This window comes from Cynocephalus volans, chromosome 7, assembly GCF_027409185.1.
Source record: "Cynocephalus volans isolate mCynVol1 chromosome 7, mCynVol1.pri, whole genome shotgun sequence".
Lineage (NCBI taxonomy): Eukaryota > Metazoa > Chordata > Mammalia > Dermoptera > Cynocephalidae > Cynocephalus > Cynocephalus volans.
The window spans coordinates 76,673,185-76,687,555 of NC_084466.1; positions in this window are offsets into that span (position 1 = coordinate 76,673,185).

The following is a 14,371-nucleotide window of genomic DNA, read 5'->3' on the forward strand; positions in this document are numbered from 1 at the left end:
GTGGCAAATTAAACCTTGTCTTTACCCTCATAGAACTTACAATTTAAAGTAGTAACTGATCATTAAACAAATAACAATAATAGGAGACAGAGGAAGTACAGATAAAGTACAGGAATCCACAGAAATATCTACGAGGAGCAACAGAGGGCTTTCCAGAGGTGATGATGAGAAGCTGAGATCTAATAAATGTTGTGATTTTCTACCTTAGTGTTGAGTTTATCTAATCTAAAGCCTAAGTTCTTTCCACTAAACAACATAAATAAAACTATGAACAAGAGGGCTAAAATATTAAATATAATACTATTTTAAAAGTGCAAGTCTACATAAATCTGCTAATAGATTTGAAAGACTAAATGCAATAAACAATGTTCTATTAAAATTTATATTGTCAAAACTCACCCAGGAGTTACCTATCAGAATAGCACAAAAACCAATGGGAGAAATTAAAGTTGTCAAAAAAGTACTTTCCCCTAAGGGCCAAGCAATTTTGCCTCTGAGTTCTTTGACAATTAAAAAAATGGATGATTTTCATGCAATGTAAATTTTCTGTATCTTATTTGTTAAAGATGCATAGCTTGCATATTTACTTTACAAAACTAACATCTTCTTGATAAAAAAAACTCAACAGAGAGCAAAAATGAATATGGGTACAAAAATAGCAAAGAAAACACCAGTTAACCAAATTCAATAAGATTAAAAGGATTGTCTATCACAATCAAGCACTGTTGATCTCACAAATACTGTAGAGGAATATTTAATAATTGTAATAATACTTGTATGTCTATTACTGTTGTTCACTGGTAAGTCCAATTATCTAAAGAGCATTTGACAAATTTCAACATTCATTATGATAAATAGCCTTAAAAACTAGAGGGGTACTTTGATAATGCAATATAGGAATGCACAGTTGGTTTAACATTGTAAGATTAATTAATGTAATTTGTAAATTAAGAATTTTTTTAAAAATCTGATCATCTTACTAGAGAAAAAGTATTCAGAAAAATTCAGGATCTTTCTATATTAAAAGTTTGGATCGAAAGTATGAAACTAAAAACAAAACCAAAAAACTGTACAGCCAGCATCATATTTAAATGGAGAAACATTGAAAGCATTCTCCTTAAAATCAGAAATAAGACCAGGATGTACTCCTTCACCACCTCTAATCAATCCTGACTGGAGGTCTTAGCCAGTGCAATAAGGAAAATAAAAGAAGGAAAAGTACAAGCAATGGAAAAAAACCAAAATGATCGTTAGTCCCAGATGTAAAATTACAAAGACAACTCTAAAGGAAAATAAAATTTTAAATATATATCTTAAATTAAAAAATATTTAAAATAATAAAATTAATGAGAACTTACAAGTATTTATGACACAACATCAATTAAGACAAATCAATTGTACTTCTATATACCAGTGACAGAATATAGAAAATGCTTTTTTAAAAAGAGATGGTGCTTGTAACAGCATCAAAAATATAAAGTGCGTTGCGTACATTCGGTAAGTTCTGTGAGGGGTTGTGCCTGTGCCATGGAGCTCTAGAAAGCTCCTGTGTCGTAATGGTCAATGCCTTCCTGCAGATTCAGCCCTATTTTCCAGTCTTCACAGGTATCCATCATCTATAGGGCTAATAGAATCCCAAACCTGTTAACCAGCTGAATGAAGCTCTACTGTGGATGAGATGCTTGCTGGGATTTAGACAGGAGAGGTCATGAAAGTGGGCCTGGGCCAGGATACAAAGAGAAATATAATACAGAGAAATCACTGAGAAAATGAAGAGATCTTAGCTCTCATTTGCTATGTGATCCTAGTCAAGCAACTTATTATTGTCAGGAATTCTTTCATAAAATTGGACCAACAAACTCACCTCACAGAGTTAATGGAAAGAAAAAAAGTTAGGAAATACACATGAAAGCATCACACACAGGATCTTGGCTTTAATATTCCATCATTGAATGTTAGTTTTTCCTGAACCAGATACAGTCTCTAACTCCCCGAAGAAAAAGAGGACTGTCCAGGACCTTCTGTATTATAACAACTGCAGCAACAACAGCCGTACTTATGGGGCTTTTATGCAGTACAGAACAACCTGTTGAAATAGGTACCAGTATCATCCTCATTTCACAAATGAGCCCACAGCAGGTGTTCCTTTAGGCACCTGTCAAACTGTGTCTACACCAGCTGGCAGAAATACATATTAGCAGTAATCAGAAGAGTGCAGTACTAATTGGTCAACTCAATGTCCATCTTGTATTGTCAACACCCTTGGCTGCCTGTTCAATGTAGTCTAATTTGTCCCTGTTTTTCCTTAAATTTAAGAAGTTTCATAACTTTTAAAGTCACTGTATACTTGAAATAAGACATGGCCCTGTAAGCTTCTTCATTGCCTTTTCTCAAGGACAGAAGCATATAGCAACAGGGTAGTTGAAACAGAAGTTTCAGGAACAGGGTAGTTGCTGAAAGCATCAAGAGTAAGAGAAATATAATTTGCAAGCAGCACATTTAAAGACTCTGCTCAGACATAGCACATTCCTGTGCACTCACATTCCATTGCCTAAACCCGCCAGGCATAAAGTGTTGAATAAACATCAAAAAGTGCTGTTTCACAGGTGACTCAAGTTTTGAGGAAGTTAAGACCAATGTGATGTAGCTGGGATTGGCAGTGCTGAATTCACATGCAAGTCTGTTTATTCTAGATTCACTACCCCCCTCCCAAAGGAAAACCTATCATGATCTATGAGTAAAATTTTAGTTAAATGAAAATTTTACATTTTCAAAATTCCCTACTTCTGCAGAAACTTATAATTTTTCCAAATGAAATAGGCAAAGACAGAATATTGCAATAGAGGCTTCTAGATTACTTGCCTAACTTGGACATGAAGAAATGTGAAAGACTTCCAAGTGATGGGAAGAATCAGTAAAGACAAACTGAATCACTCCAATTTGATAAGAATGTATCCAACATTCTAGAAAAGAACTTTTACTGTATTTGGAAAGTTTAAGATTTTCTTTAGGCTAATATATTTTTTAATTATTTTACTTGCATAGCTAACCTTTAGAAATATTATTTTATAATTACAACATATGGACTGAGATCATAAGGCTTAAAAGAATAATGTGGCTCTACATGAACTACATTTTATTATTTCAATTTTTAAAACACCTCTGGTAGTCGAAGAACACAAAAGTTCAGGTAGGCAGGAGGAATAAGTTTAAGAGATGTATTGTATAACACGGTGACTATAATTAATAATAATATACTGTATACTTGAAAATTTCTAAGAGAATAGAGTTTAAGTTTCTCATGACAAAAAAAGTATGTGAAGTAATGCATACGTTAATTAGCTTGAATGAGCCATTCTACACAATACATACATATTTTAAAACATCATGTACACCATAAATATATACAATTAAAAAATTAATAATAATAAATACATTTGGTTTTGCATTTTAGAAAGTTCAAAGATATGTCAATATAGTGCTATATTTTATCTTGATAGTTTAAGATTATTTTTAGTTTATAAACTTACATTGACAATAAATTTTCAGGCTTTACTAGGGCTGATCTCATAAAACATAAAAGTCTTTTTGAAAAAATGATCAATTTTTAAGAATATTCTTACAGTTTACATTAATTATACTATAATTACATTTTGTGTTAAACAACTGTGGTTTTAAAATGTATTTTTATTGATGTAACAATAACTAACTTACTTGAGTTATTGCCTGGAATAGTTCTTTGTATGTAAAAAAAACCTGTTAAAAATTTTTTTCTATAGGATTCTGTAAACCTGGAGAGTAATCTTAAACATAATCATCAGAAGAAAGGAATTTGTAGAAATAAAACTGGAAACATCCAGAATCTTAATGGTGTGTCAAACCAAACGTCAACTGCAGCTGGACTGAAAACTTAAGTAAGTGGCTTTATTATAGAATACCCTGGCAGGAGTCTTGCTCCACTCACTCAGTGCTAGTCACCAAGATAAAAGCAGCAGCACATTCACACAGTCTCGATTTTTCTCAGCTTTTTTTTGGTTTGTTTGTTTTGGTTTTTTTTTTTTTTTTTTTTTTTGGTGGCTGGCCTGTGTGAGGATCTGAACCCATGACCTTGATGTTATAAGGCTGAATTCTAACCAACTGAGCTAACTGGCCAGGCTTTGTTTGTTTTTTAAAACTTCACATTAGGATGAACCAGTTTTTTATTACAACATGAGGAAATCTGTAATGAAAACATATATAGTTGTTAATATTTACAAAATGGGAAAAAAGGCTTTTGCTGTTAGGGTAAAAATGGATTGGACGCACGTCAGTTAATTTCTCCATTATCAGTGAAAATGTATGCCACAGTTGCAAATTCCCTTGACTATTGTTATAAAAGTTTTCCTTGGGTTAGTCTGTTTCCCACTGCTCGGGGATCCAGAAAAGAGGCGTGAGATTGGGGAACACATCTATAAAACATCAGCTTCTAGCATTAAATACACTTTGTTTAAGTAGTTGCCTTTTTTCTACCAAGCTAAATAATACCCAGGGATTTTTGAAACAGCATTCTTTTGGTACATGGAAAATGAAGGAAAACTGACCAGGCTTTCTTATGAATGTTATATAACTTTTAAACATATTTATAACTTTTTTCTGAATTTTTTTCACTTGTTAAAAATTGAATATGAAAGTAGATCTTCTTCGGTCTTGACCAGTGTTGGATATAGAAGGATGTTAAGTAGTAATCTGAAATAGTTTATGCAGTTGCTTATGGTTCTTGATTTCATGACACCCTGGCAGCTTTCTGATGTAAGTAGTAATAATAATCTTGTGAGTAAATATAAAGGGTGAACATCGTGTGTTCCAACTGAAAACAAGAGAAAATTTCTAAATACCTGAAAAGGGATAATCTGAGAGATTATTTATAAAGATACAGGCAGAGTTAAGAAAAACCAACAACTCTAAGATGGTTGGTTGCCCAGCAAGGTCCTTGGCTTCTCAGAGAAATGCAGCTGCAACCAAACTTCAGGCTGACAGGAAGATGCTAAAGGAGGAAATTTCCAGTCTCTCTCTCTTCCCACCTTGTGCCCCATGGAGCAAGGCAGAAAAGTCAGATGATAGTTTCAGATGGTCACACAGAAAATGTTCAGCACACATTATAATAAAAATACGTTGGAGTTTCAAGATGGCGGCGGCTGCGGCGGCTGGCACGGAGTAGCTGAGGTGGAAAAGGTGGCCACTGGGCCTCAGGCAGCCGGGAAACCTGTGGACCTTCCTCTGGCCATCTCTTAAGGAAGGACTGCTGCTGCTGGCCGGTCGTGGGGGCTCAACGCCACTTTGCCCCCGGCAGGAGAGGCTGCCTCATTTACCGGCAACAGCTTTGAAGTGTGGAGCAGGAAAAGAACTGATTCTTAGCTGCAAAAGCGAGTCTTGAAACAGGGAACACGGCGCCAGGGCTGCTGTGGATGCAGCCAGGATCCCGGAGGCTGGGGCCGCACTGAAGGCGGTCAGCTGCCCTATTCAGGATTCGAGGTTTCAGGCCGGCATTAAAGAAGATTCCTGGGAGGGCCCGAGCGGCGCCGCCGCGACTGAACAGCCCGAGGCGGCAGCGCCGAGAACACGGAAGGCAACAAACCAGAGACAGAGCGAGCGCCCGACCTGGCACAGCACTGTGAGTGATCCCTGGCACAGCTCTGTTCGGGGGGTGGTTGCCCACCCGGCTCCCGCCTGCACCACCAGGCCACTCACTGCCCCAGTGCTGCCTCCATTTTCCCAGGTGCGGGCAGCTCCGCCCTGATCGGCCATCACTGAGCCCATTTGCTTGGCCTGGCGCGGGGCTTTCCGGACCCTGCGGGCCGGCCTCCTCTCCCACTCCCTCCGCGGTTCTCTGGCGGGGCTGGGGGTGTGGGGCGTCCCGACCAGTGTTGGGAGGGCTAGGAAATACGGGCGGGCCGACTGTCACTCCACCACACCCTGGACTCCGGCCCGGTAAACTTCCTGTTACTGGGAGGCAGATACCATCTCTGCGACCACCAGTTTGGAAAAAAGCCTAACGAATTTCTGGTTGGGAATAGTGTGGTAGGAGAGTTCCCAGGTCCGCTAGAACCTGCCGGAGAGCAGGCTGCAGGCGGGCACTAGACTCGGTTTATACCGGGGGGATACAAAGGTGAACAAGACCCGAGAAAGATCTACACAGTGCTACAAAGGCACCCAGAGAGACCGGTCGTCTGTGCCTAGCAGAAACCTGGTAGACTTCCTGGGCGAGGTGGTGCTGAGCAGGGTCTTGAAGGCCCAGCTGATAGACGACGGGTGCAGAAGACACACCCCAGCCCAGCACAGTGTGCACAGAGGGGGGAGACGTGCGGCCAGGGAGGCGGAGACTCGACAGAAACCACACACCCGGTGGGGTCGCCACTGCACGATCTAACAGCCTGGGCCAGAGCACACGGAACGGGGAGAAGTCCTGTACAGAAAGTGAAAGCTCAACAGAGATCACACACCCTGTGGTGCGTGATCCACCAGCCCAGCAGAGTACAAGCTGACCAGAAAGGTGGATCCCCGGAGAAGCCCAAGACCCGAGGCAACCACACACACAAGACACTAGAGGCCAACTGAGCAGTCACGGCGGGAGCCATACCAAATTGGCAACCACAGCAACATCCTAGTTAGTCATTAGTCTCAAACCGGTGGACTGTGAAACCCCCTGCCACAATGAATAAACACCAAAAAAAAGACACCAGAAATACAAAAAATCAAGAAAGTACACCACCAAAAGTTAATAAATCTCATACTCTAGATCCTATAGAACAAGAAGCCCTAGAAATAACTGAGAAGGAATTTCGAGTGATAATTCTAAGGAAACTGAATGAGATACAAGAAAACTCAGCTAGACATCATGATGAAATGAGGAAAAGTATACAGGATCTGAAAGAGGAAATATACAAGGAAATCAATGTCCTGAAAAAAAATGTAGCAGAACTTGCTGAAATGAAGAAGTTATTCAGCGAAATAAAAAACACAACGGAGAGTTTAACCAGCAGGCTTGTCGAAGTTGAAGAGAGAACCTCTGAACTTGAAGATGGGCTGTTTGAAATAACACAAGCAGACAAAAAGAAAGAAAAAAGAATCAAGGACATGGAAGAAAATCTGAGAGAGATATCAGACAACCTCAAGCGCTCAAATATCCGAGTCATGGGTATTCCAGAAGGGGAGGAAAATGGAGATTCCATTGAAAACATATTCAACAAAATAGTGGCAGAAAACTTCCCAGGTATAGGAAAAATCACAGATCTTCAGATCCAGGAAGCTCAACGATCTCCAAACGTATTCAACCCAAAAAGGCCTTCTCCAAGACATGTCATAGTCAAATTGGCAAAACTCAGAGATAAAGAGAGAATCTTAAAAGCTGCAAGAGAGAAGCGTCAAATCACCTATAAGGGAGCCCCAATCAGGTTAACATCAGACTTTTCATCACAAACCCTAAAAGCTAGAAAGGAATGGGATGATATTTTCAAAATACTAAAAGACAAAGATTGCCAGCCAAGAATACTCTACCCTGCAAGGCTATCCTTCCGAAATGAGGGGCAAATAGTATATTTCTCAGACAAACAAAAACTGCGGGAGTTCACTACCACAAGACCACCCTTACAAGAAATCCTCAAGGGAGTACTGGGTTTGGTTCCTGAAAAATAACTACCACTGCCATAAAAACCTAAGAAAAATCTAAACCCGCTAGTACAATAAAAATGGCATTCATGAAGAGAAAACAATCAAACAAAAACACTATCTACAACCTAAGGAACCAACAAACAAAGAAACCAAACAGTAAATCAGAAAGCAAGGAACAAAAGACACCTAAGACAACCAAACAACCAATAAAATGCTAGGAATAAATCAACACCTTTCAATAACAACTCTTAATGTTAAAGGCTTAAATTCCCCAATTAAAAGACACAGACTGGCTGACTGGATCAAAAAGCAGGACCCAACTATATGCTGCCTACAAGAGACCCACCTCACCCATAAAGATTCACACAGACTAAGAGTGAAAGGATGGAAAAAGATTTACCATGCAAACAGAAAAGAAAAACGAGCTGGAGTGGCTATTCTTATATCTGACAAAATAGACTTTAAACTAAAAACCATAAAAAGAGACAATGAGGGACACTACTTAATGATAAAAGGACTGATCCATCAAGAAGACATAACAATCATAAATATGTACGCACCCAATGTTGGAGCAGCCAGATTTATAAAACAAACTCTATTAGACCTAAAGAAGGAAATAGACACTAATACTATAATAGCAGGGGACCTGAACACTCCACTGTCAATATTAGACAGATCATCTAGGCAAAGAATCAGTAGAGAAACACAAGATCTAAACAAGACTCTAGACCAATTGGAATTGGCAGATATCTACAGAACATTCCACCCAACAACCTCAGAATATTCATTCTTCTCATCAGCACATGGATCATTCTCCAGGATAGATCACATATTAGGTCACAAATCAAGTCTCAATAAATTCAAAAAAATTGGAATTATCCCATGTATCTTCTCAGACCACAATGGATTAAAACTAGAAATTAATAACAAACGAAACTCTGGAAACTATACAAACACATGGAAATTAAACAGCATTCTACTTAATGACATATGGGTCCAAGAAGAAATCAAGCAGGAAATCAAAAAGTTTATTGAAACTAATGAAAACAATGATACATCATACCAAAACCTGTGGGATACTGCAAAAGCAGTATTGAGGGGAAAATTTATTGCATTAAATGCTCACTTCAGAAGAATGGAAAGATGGCAAGTGAACAACCTAACACTTCACCTTAAAGAACTAGAAAAACAAGAACAATCCAATCCTAAAGTTAGCAGACGGAAAGAAATCATTAAGATCAGAGCAGAACTGAATGAAATTGAAAACCAAAAAACAATTCAAAAGATCAACGAATCAAAAAGTTGGTTTTTTGAAAAGATAAATAAAATTGACAAACCATTAGCATGGCTAACAAAAAAAAGAAGAGAGAAGACTCAAATAACAAAAATTAGAAATGAAAAAGGCGATATTACAACTGATTCATCTGAAATACAAGGAATCATTCGAGATTACTATAAACAACTATACGCCAACAAATTTGAAAATCTGGAGGAAATGGATAAATTTCTGGACACACACAAGCTCCCAAAACTGAACCGTGAAGACGTAGAAAATTTGAACAGACCAATAACAATAAAGGAGATTGAAGCTGTTATCAGAAGGCTCCCAACAAAGAAAAGCCCAGGACCAGATGGATTCACAGCAGAATTTTACCAAACATTCAAAGAGGAATTGACACCGATTCTTTACAAACTATTCCAAAAGATTGAAACGGACGCAAATCTCCCAAACTCATTCTATGAAGCAAACATCATCCTGATACCAAAACCAGGTAAAGATATAACCAAAAAAGAAAACTACAGGCCGATATCCTTGATGAATATAGATGCAAAAATCCTCACTAAAATACTAGCAAACAGAATACAGCAACACATACGAAAAATTATTCATCACGATCAAGTGGGATTCATCCCAGGGATGCAAGGTTGGTTCAACATACGCAAATCAATAAATGTGATACACCATATTAATAAACTCAAACACAAGGACCATATGATCATCTCTATAGATGCTGAAAAAGCATTTGATAAAGTTCAGCACTCATTCATGACAAAGACCCTCTATAAGTTAGGTATAGAGGGAAAGTATCTCAACATAATTAAAGCCATATATGACAAACCCACTGCCAATATCATCCTGAATGGGGAAAAGCTGAAAGCTTTTCCTTTAAGAACAGGCACTAGACAGGGATGCCCACTCTCACCACTTCTATTCAACATAGTGTTGGAAGTACTAGCCAGAGCAATCAGAGAAGAGAAGGAAATAAAGGGCATCCAGATTGGAAAAGATGAAGTCAAACTGTCCCTGTTTGCAGATGACATGATCCTATATATCGGACAGCCTAAAACCTCTACAAAAAAACTGTTGGAATTGATAAATGATTTCAGCACAGTAGCAGGATACAAAATCAACACACAAAAATCAGTAGCATTTCTTTTCTCCAATAGTGAACATGCAGAACAAGAAATCAAGAAAGCCTGCCCATTTACAATAGCCACCAAAACAATAAAATACTTAGGAATTGAGTTAACCAAGGATGTGAAAAATCTCTATAATGAGAACTACAAACCACTGCTGAGAGAAATTAGAGAGGATACAAGAAGATGGAAAGATATTCCATGCTCTTGGATTGGAAGAATCAACATAGTGAAAATGTCCATACTACCCAAAGTGATATACAAATTCAATGCAATCCCCATCAAAATTCCAAAGACATTTTTCTCAGAAATGGAAAAAACTATTCAGACATTTATATGGAACAATAAAAGACCACGCATAGCCAAAGCAATGCTCAGCAAAAAAAATAAAGCTGGAGGCATAACACTACCTGACTTTAAGCTATACTACAAAGCTATAATAACCAAAACAGTATGGTACTGGCATAAAAACAGACACACTGACCAATGGAATAGAATAGAGAATCCAGAAATCAACCCACACACTTACTGCCATCTGATCTTTGACAAAGGCACCAAGCCTATTCAGTGGCGAAGGGACTGCCTCTTCAGCAAGTGGTGCTGGGATAACTGGATATCGATATGCAGGAGAATGAAACTAGATCCATACCTCTCACCGTATACTAAAATCAACTCAAAATGGATTAAGGATTTAAATATACACCCTGAGACAATAAAACTTCTTAAAGAAAACATAGGAGAAACACTTCAGGAAATAGGACTGGGCACAGACTTCATGAATACGACCCCAAAAGCACGGGCAACCAAAGGAAAAATAAACAAATGGGATTATATCAAACTAAAAAGCTTCTGCATAGCAAAAGAAACAATTAAAAGAGTTAAAAGACAACCAACAGAGTGGGAGAAAATATTTGCAAAATATACATCTGACAAAGGATTAATATCCAGAATATATAAGGAACTCAAACAACTTTACAAGAAGAAAACAAGCAACCCAATTAAAAAATGGGCAAAAGAGCTAAGTAGGCATTTCTCTAAGGAAGATATCCAAATGGCCAACAGACATATGAAAAAATGCTCAACATCACTCAGCATCCGGGAAATGCAAATCAAAACCACATTGAGATACCATCTAACCCCAGTTAGGATGGCTAAAATCCAAAAGACTCTGAACGATAAATGCTGGCGAGGCTGCGGAGAAAAAGGAACTCTCATACATTGTTGGTGGGACTGCAAAATGGTGCAGCCTCTATGGAAAATGGTATGGAGGTTCCTTAAACAATTGCAAATAGATCTACCATATGACCCAGCCATCCCACTGTTGGGAATATACCCAGAGGAATGGAAATCATCAAGTCGAAGGTATACCTGTTCCCCAATGTTCATCGCAGCACTCTTTACAATAGCCAAGAGTTGGAACCAGCCCAAATGCCCATCATCAGATGAGTGGATACGGAAAATGTGGTACATCTACACAATGGAATACTACTCAGCTATAAAAACGAATGAAATACTGCCATTTGCAACAACATGGATGGACCTTGAGAGAATTATATTAAGTGAAACAAGTCAGGCACAGAAAGAGAAATACCACATGTTCTCACTTATTGGAGGGAGCTAAAAATTAATATATAAATTCACACACATACATACACACACACACACAAACCGGGGGGGGGGGAAGAAGATATAACAACCACAATTATTTGAAGTTGATACAACAAGCAAACAGAAAGGACATTGTCGGGGGGGAGGGGGGGAGGGAGAAGGGAGGGAGGTTTTGGTGATGGGAAGCAATAATCAGCTACAATGTATATCGACAAAATAAAATTTAAAAAAAATAAAATAAAAAAAATAAATAAATAAAAAATAAAAATAAAAATAAAAATACGTTGTTAGCTACCAGTATTGAATATGTAATGTGTTCCAGGCATGGTGCTGAGCTTTTCACACACGTTGCCTGCTTAATCCTTACAACAACCCTTCAAGGCTTTATTACCTTCATTTTCTAGGAAAAAAACCCTGATGTTTATTCACAACAACATGGGAAAGTTAGTGGGATAGGTACTAATGTTATCCTCATTTAACAGATGGGAAAAACAAAGCCTGGCAAAGGTCAATGACTTGCCCTAAGGGGCAGAGCCAGTACCTGAGTGTGGCTCCCCATGCTCTCTGTCACTACACCACACCAACATGCAAGGTTTTGGGGGACTGTGTAATGCCTTTTAAAAAAAGATAATACATATTACTAAGTGAAAGAAACCAACCTGAAAGGCTACATACTGTATAATTTCAACTAAATGATGCTCTGGAAAAGGTGAAATTAAGGACGCAGTAGAAAATCAGTGATTGCAGGGTCAGGTGGAGAGAAGGATGAATAGGTGAAGCAGAGAGAATTTTGAGGGCAGTGTAACTATTGTGTATGAAACTACAATGGAGGATACATGTCATTGTACATTTGCCCAAACCTGCAGAATATACAATAACAATAATGAAGCCTGATGTAAGTTATGGATTTTGGGTGGTGATGATGTGTCAAGGTCAGATCATCAACTGTAACAAATGCCCCACTCTGGTGTGGGATGTTGATGGTGGGTGAGGCTGTGCATGTGTTGGGGACAGGGTGTACATGGGAACTCTTTCTACCTTCCTCTCAATTTTGCTGCAAACCTAACACTCTCTAAAAAGTAAAGTTTATTTTTATGCAGTAATGCTTTCTAATTAATAAAAGAAAAATATAGTACATCTTAACTACATTTATTATGATCTACATTTTGTTTCTTTTTGGTAAAGAATGGCTGATGGATAGCATCAAACATTTACACAAGGTTTCTTCTTGGAGCATTCCTCAGCCCTGGAAGAAAGTATTTATTACACATTGATTGATTTTTTTTTTCAAGGTGAAGAATGAAACTTAAGAAGGAGAAATCCATTATGTGTAGTGTGATGCTATACTATAGTTCATTGCCTATTACCTCTTAAGGGAATGTAATTTATTCAAGAGGCATTTGGGACCAGTGTTAGCTGCTTTCCTAATAGTTTTGTATTATTATTATTCTTGTTCCTTTGTTTTCTTCAGTAAGTTCTTTATCCTTGGGCAGATAATTTGTTTCCAAATTAGTTCATTAAGGATAGGGACAGGATAACTTTATAATCTGTGATGTAAGAAATTTAAAGTATTTAATTTTTTGGCCCATTCACAAAACCATAATCTGAATCCTCAGTCAATTCTTAGTGACACAGGGAGCGGAAAGTAGAAATACATATCCTCAGATGTTAATACTGAGATATATACAGCCTCTGAAAGTCTTCTTCAGGTATCTTTTTTCGCCCCAATCTGTGTCACGGGCCCTCCTTCCACAACGTTCACTCGCAAATGGGCAGCATGTAAGCGGGTCTGCTTGGCCGACGACCTCCTGATGCCATTCTATCTGTGTCTTTAGGCAGATGGATGATGGGTTTGGAAAGCTTCCCTTGCTGTTTTCCTGTTCTGGGAAATGATTTCTAAAGAGTCAGTTCACTTCTAGTTCCTCTGAATATGTCATGAAATCAAAGGCTCCATAATAGAGCAAGTTTGCCATTGGCTAAATTTCTGTCAAGATAGGAAACAAATCCTAATATACATTTATTTATCTGACTTATCATCAGTTTCTTATTTTCTCAGTCTAGCCTCCAAAACTCAATTTCGCCCATAGAGTACCTGATGTATAGAATTCACTGCCATGTAGACTGTGTATGAGGAACACATGCTCATTTCTGAGTGAGCTGCCCAAACAAGGGGCTCTTAGATTCTACCGAATACCAAGGGCAAGGCCTGTCCCCGCTTTGGGCGGTGTTCCCACAGGGCTAGCACTGTGTGGTGGATGGAGGATAAAGGCATGTAACCCTTATTACTCGTCAGACGTCTATGTATTTTCATTAGAAAATTCCCACCTTGGTAGGACTAGTTATGTCTGTTCCTCTGAGGTGTCACCCCCCCTGGAGACAAAGCAAAGCACGATGGCTGTTGGTGGAGATGCCAGTATAAATGAGACTCAAGAACAGTTCAGGTCTAAAACTGAGCTTAAACACTCACCAAACACAAGAGCCACATAGCTCAGTCCAGAAGCCGGGTCAGAGCTGCCATGGACAAATGGTATGCTCTACACGAGAGCCACCTTTTCTAATTCACATAAAGATATTTTCTGCTCACCAAACTGAATTAGAAGATGTAAATTTAAAATTGGGTGTGTATCTTAATATGCCCCAGGTTCTATAAATAAACAATTCTTAAAAAAAAAAAAGAAAGAAAGAAAAGAATTGATGA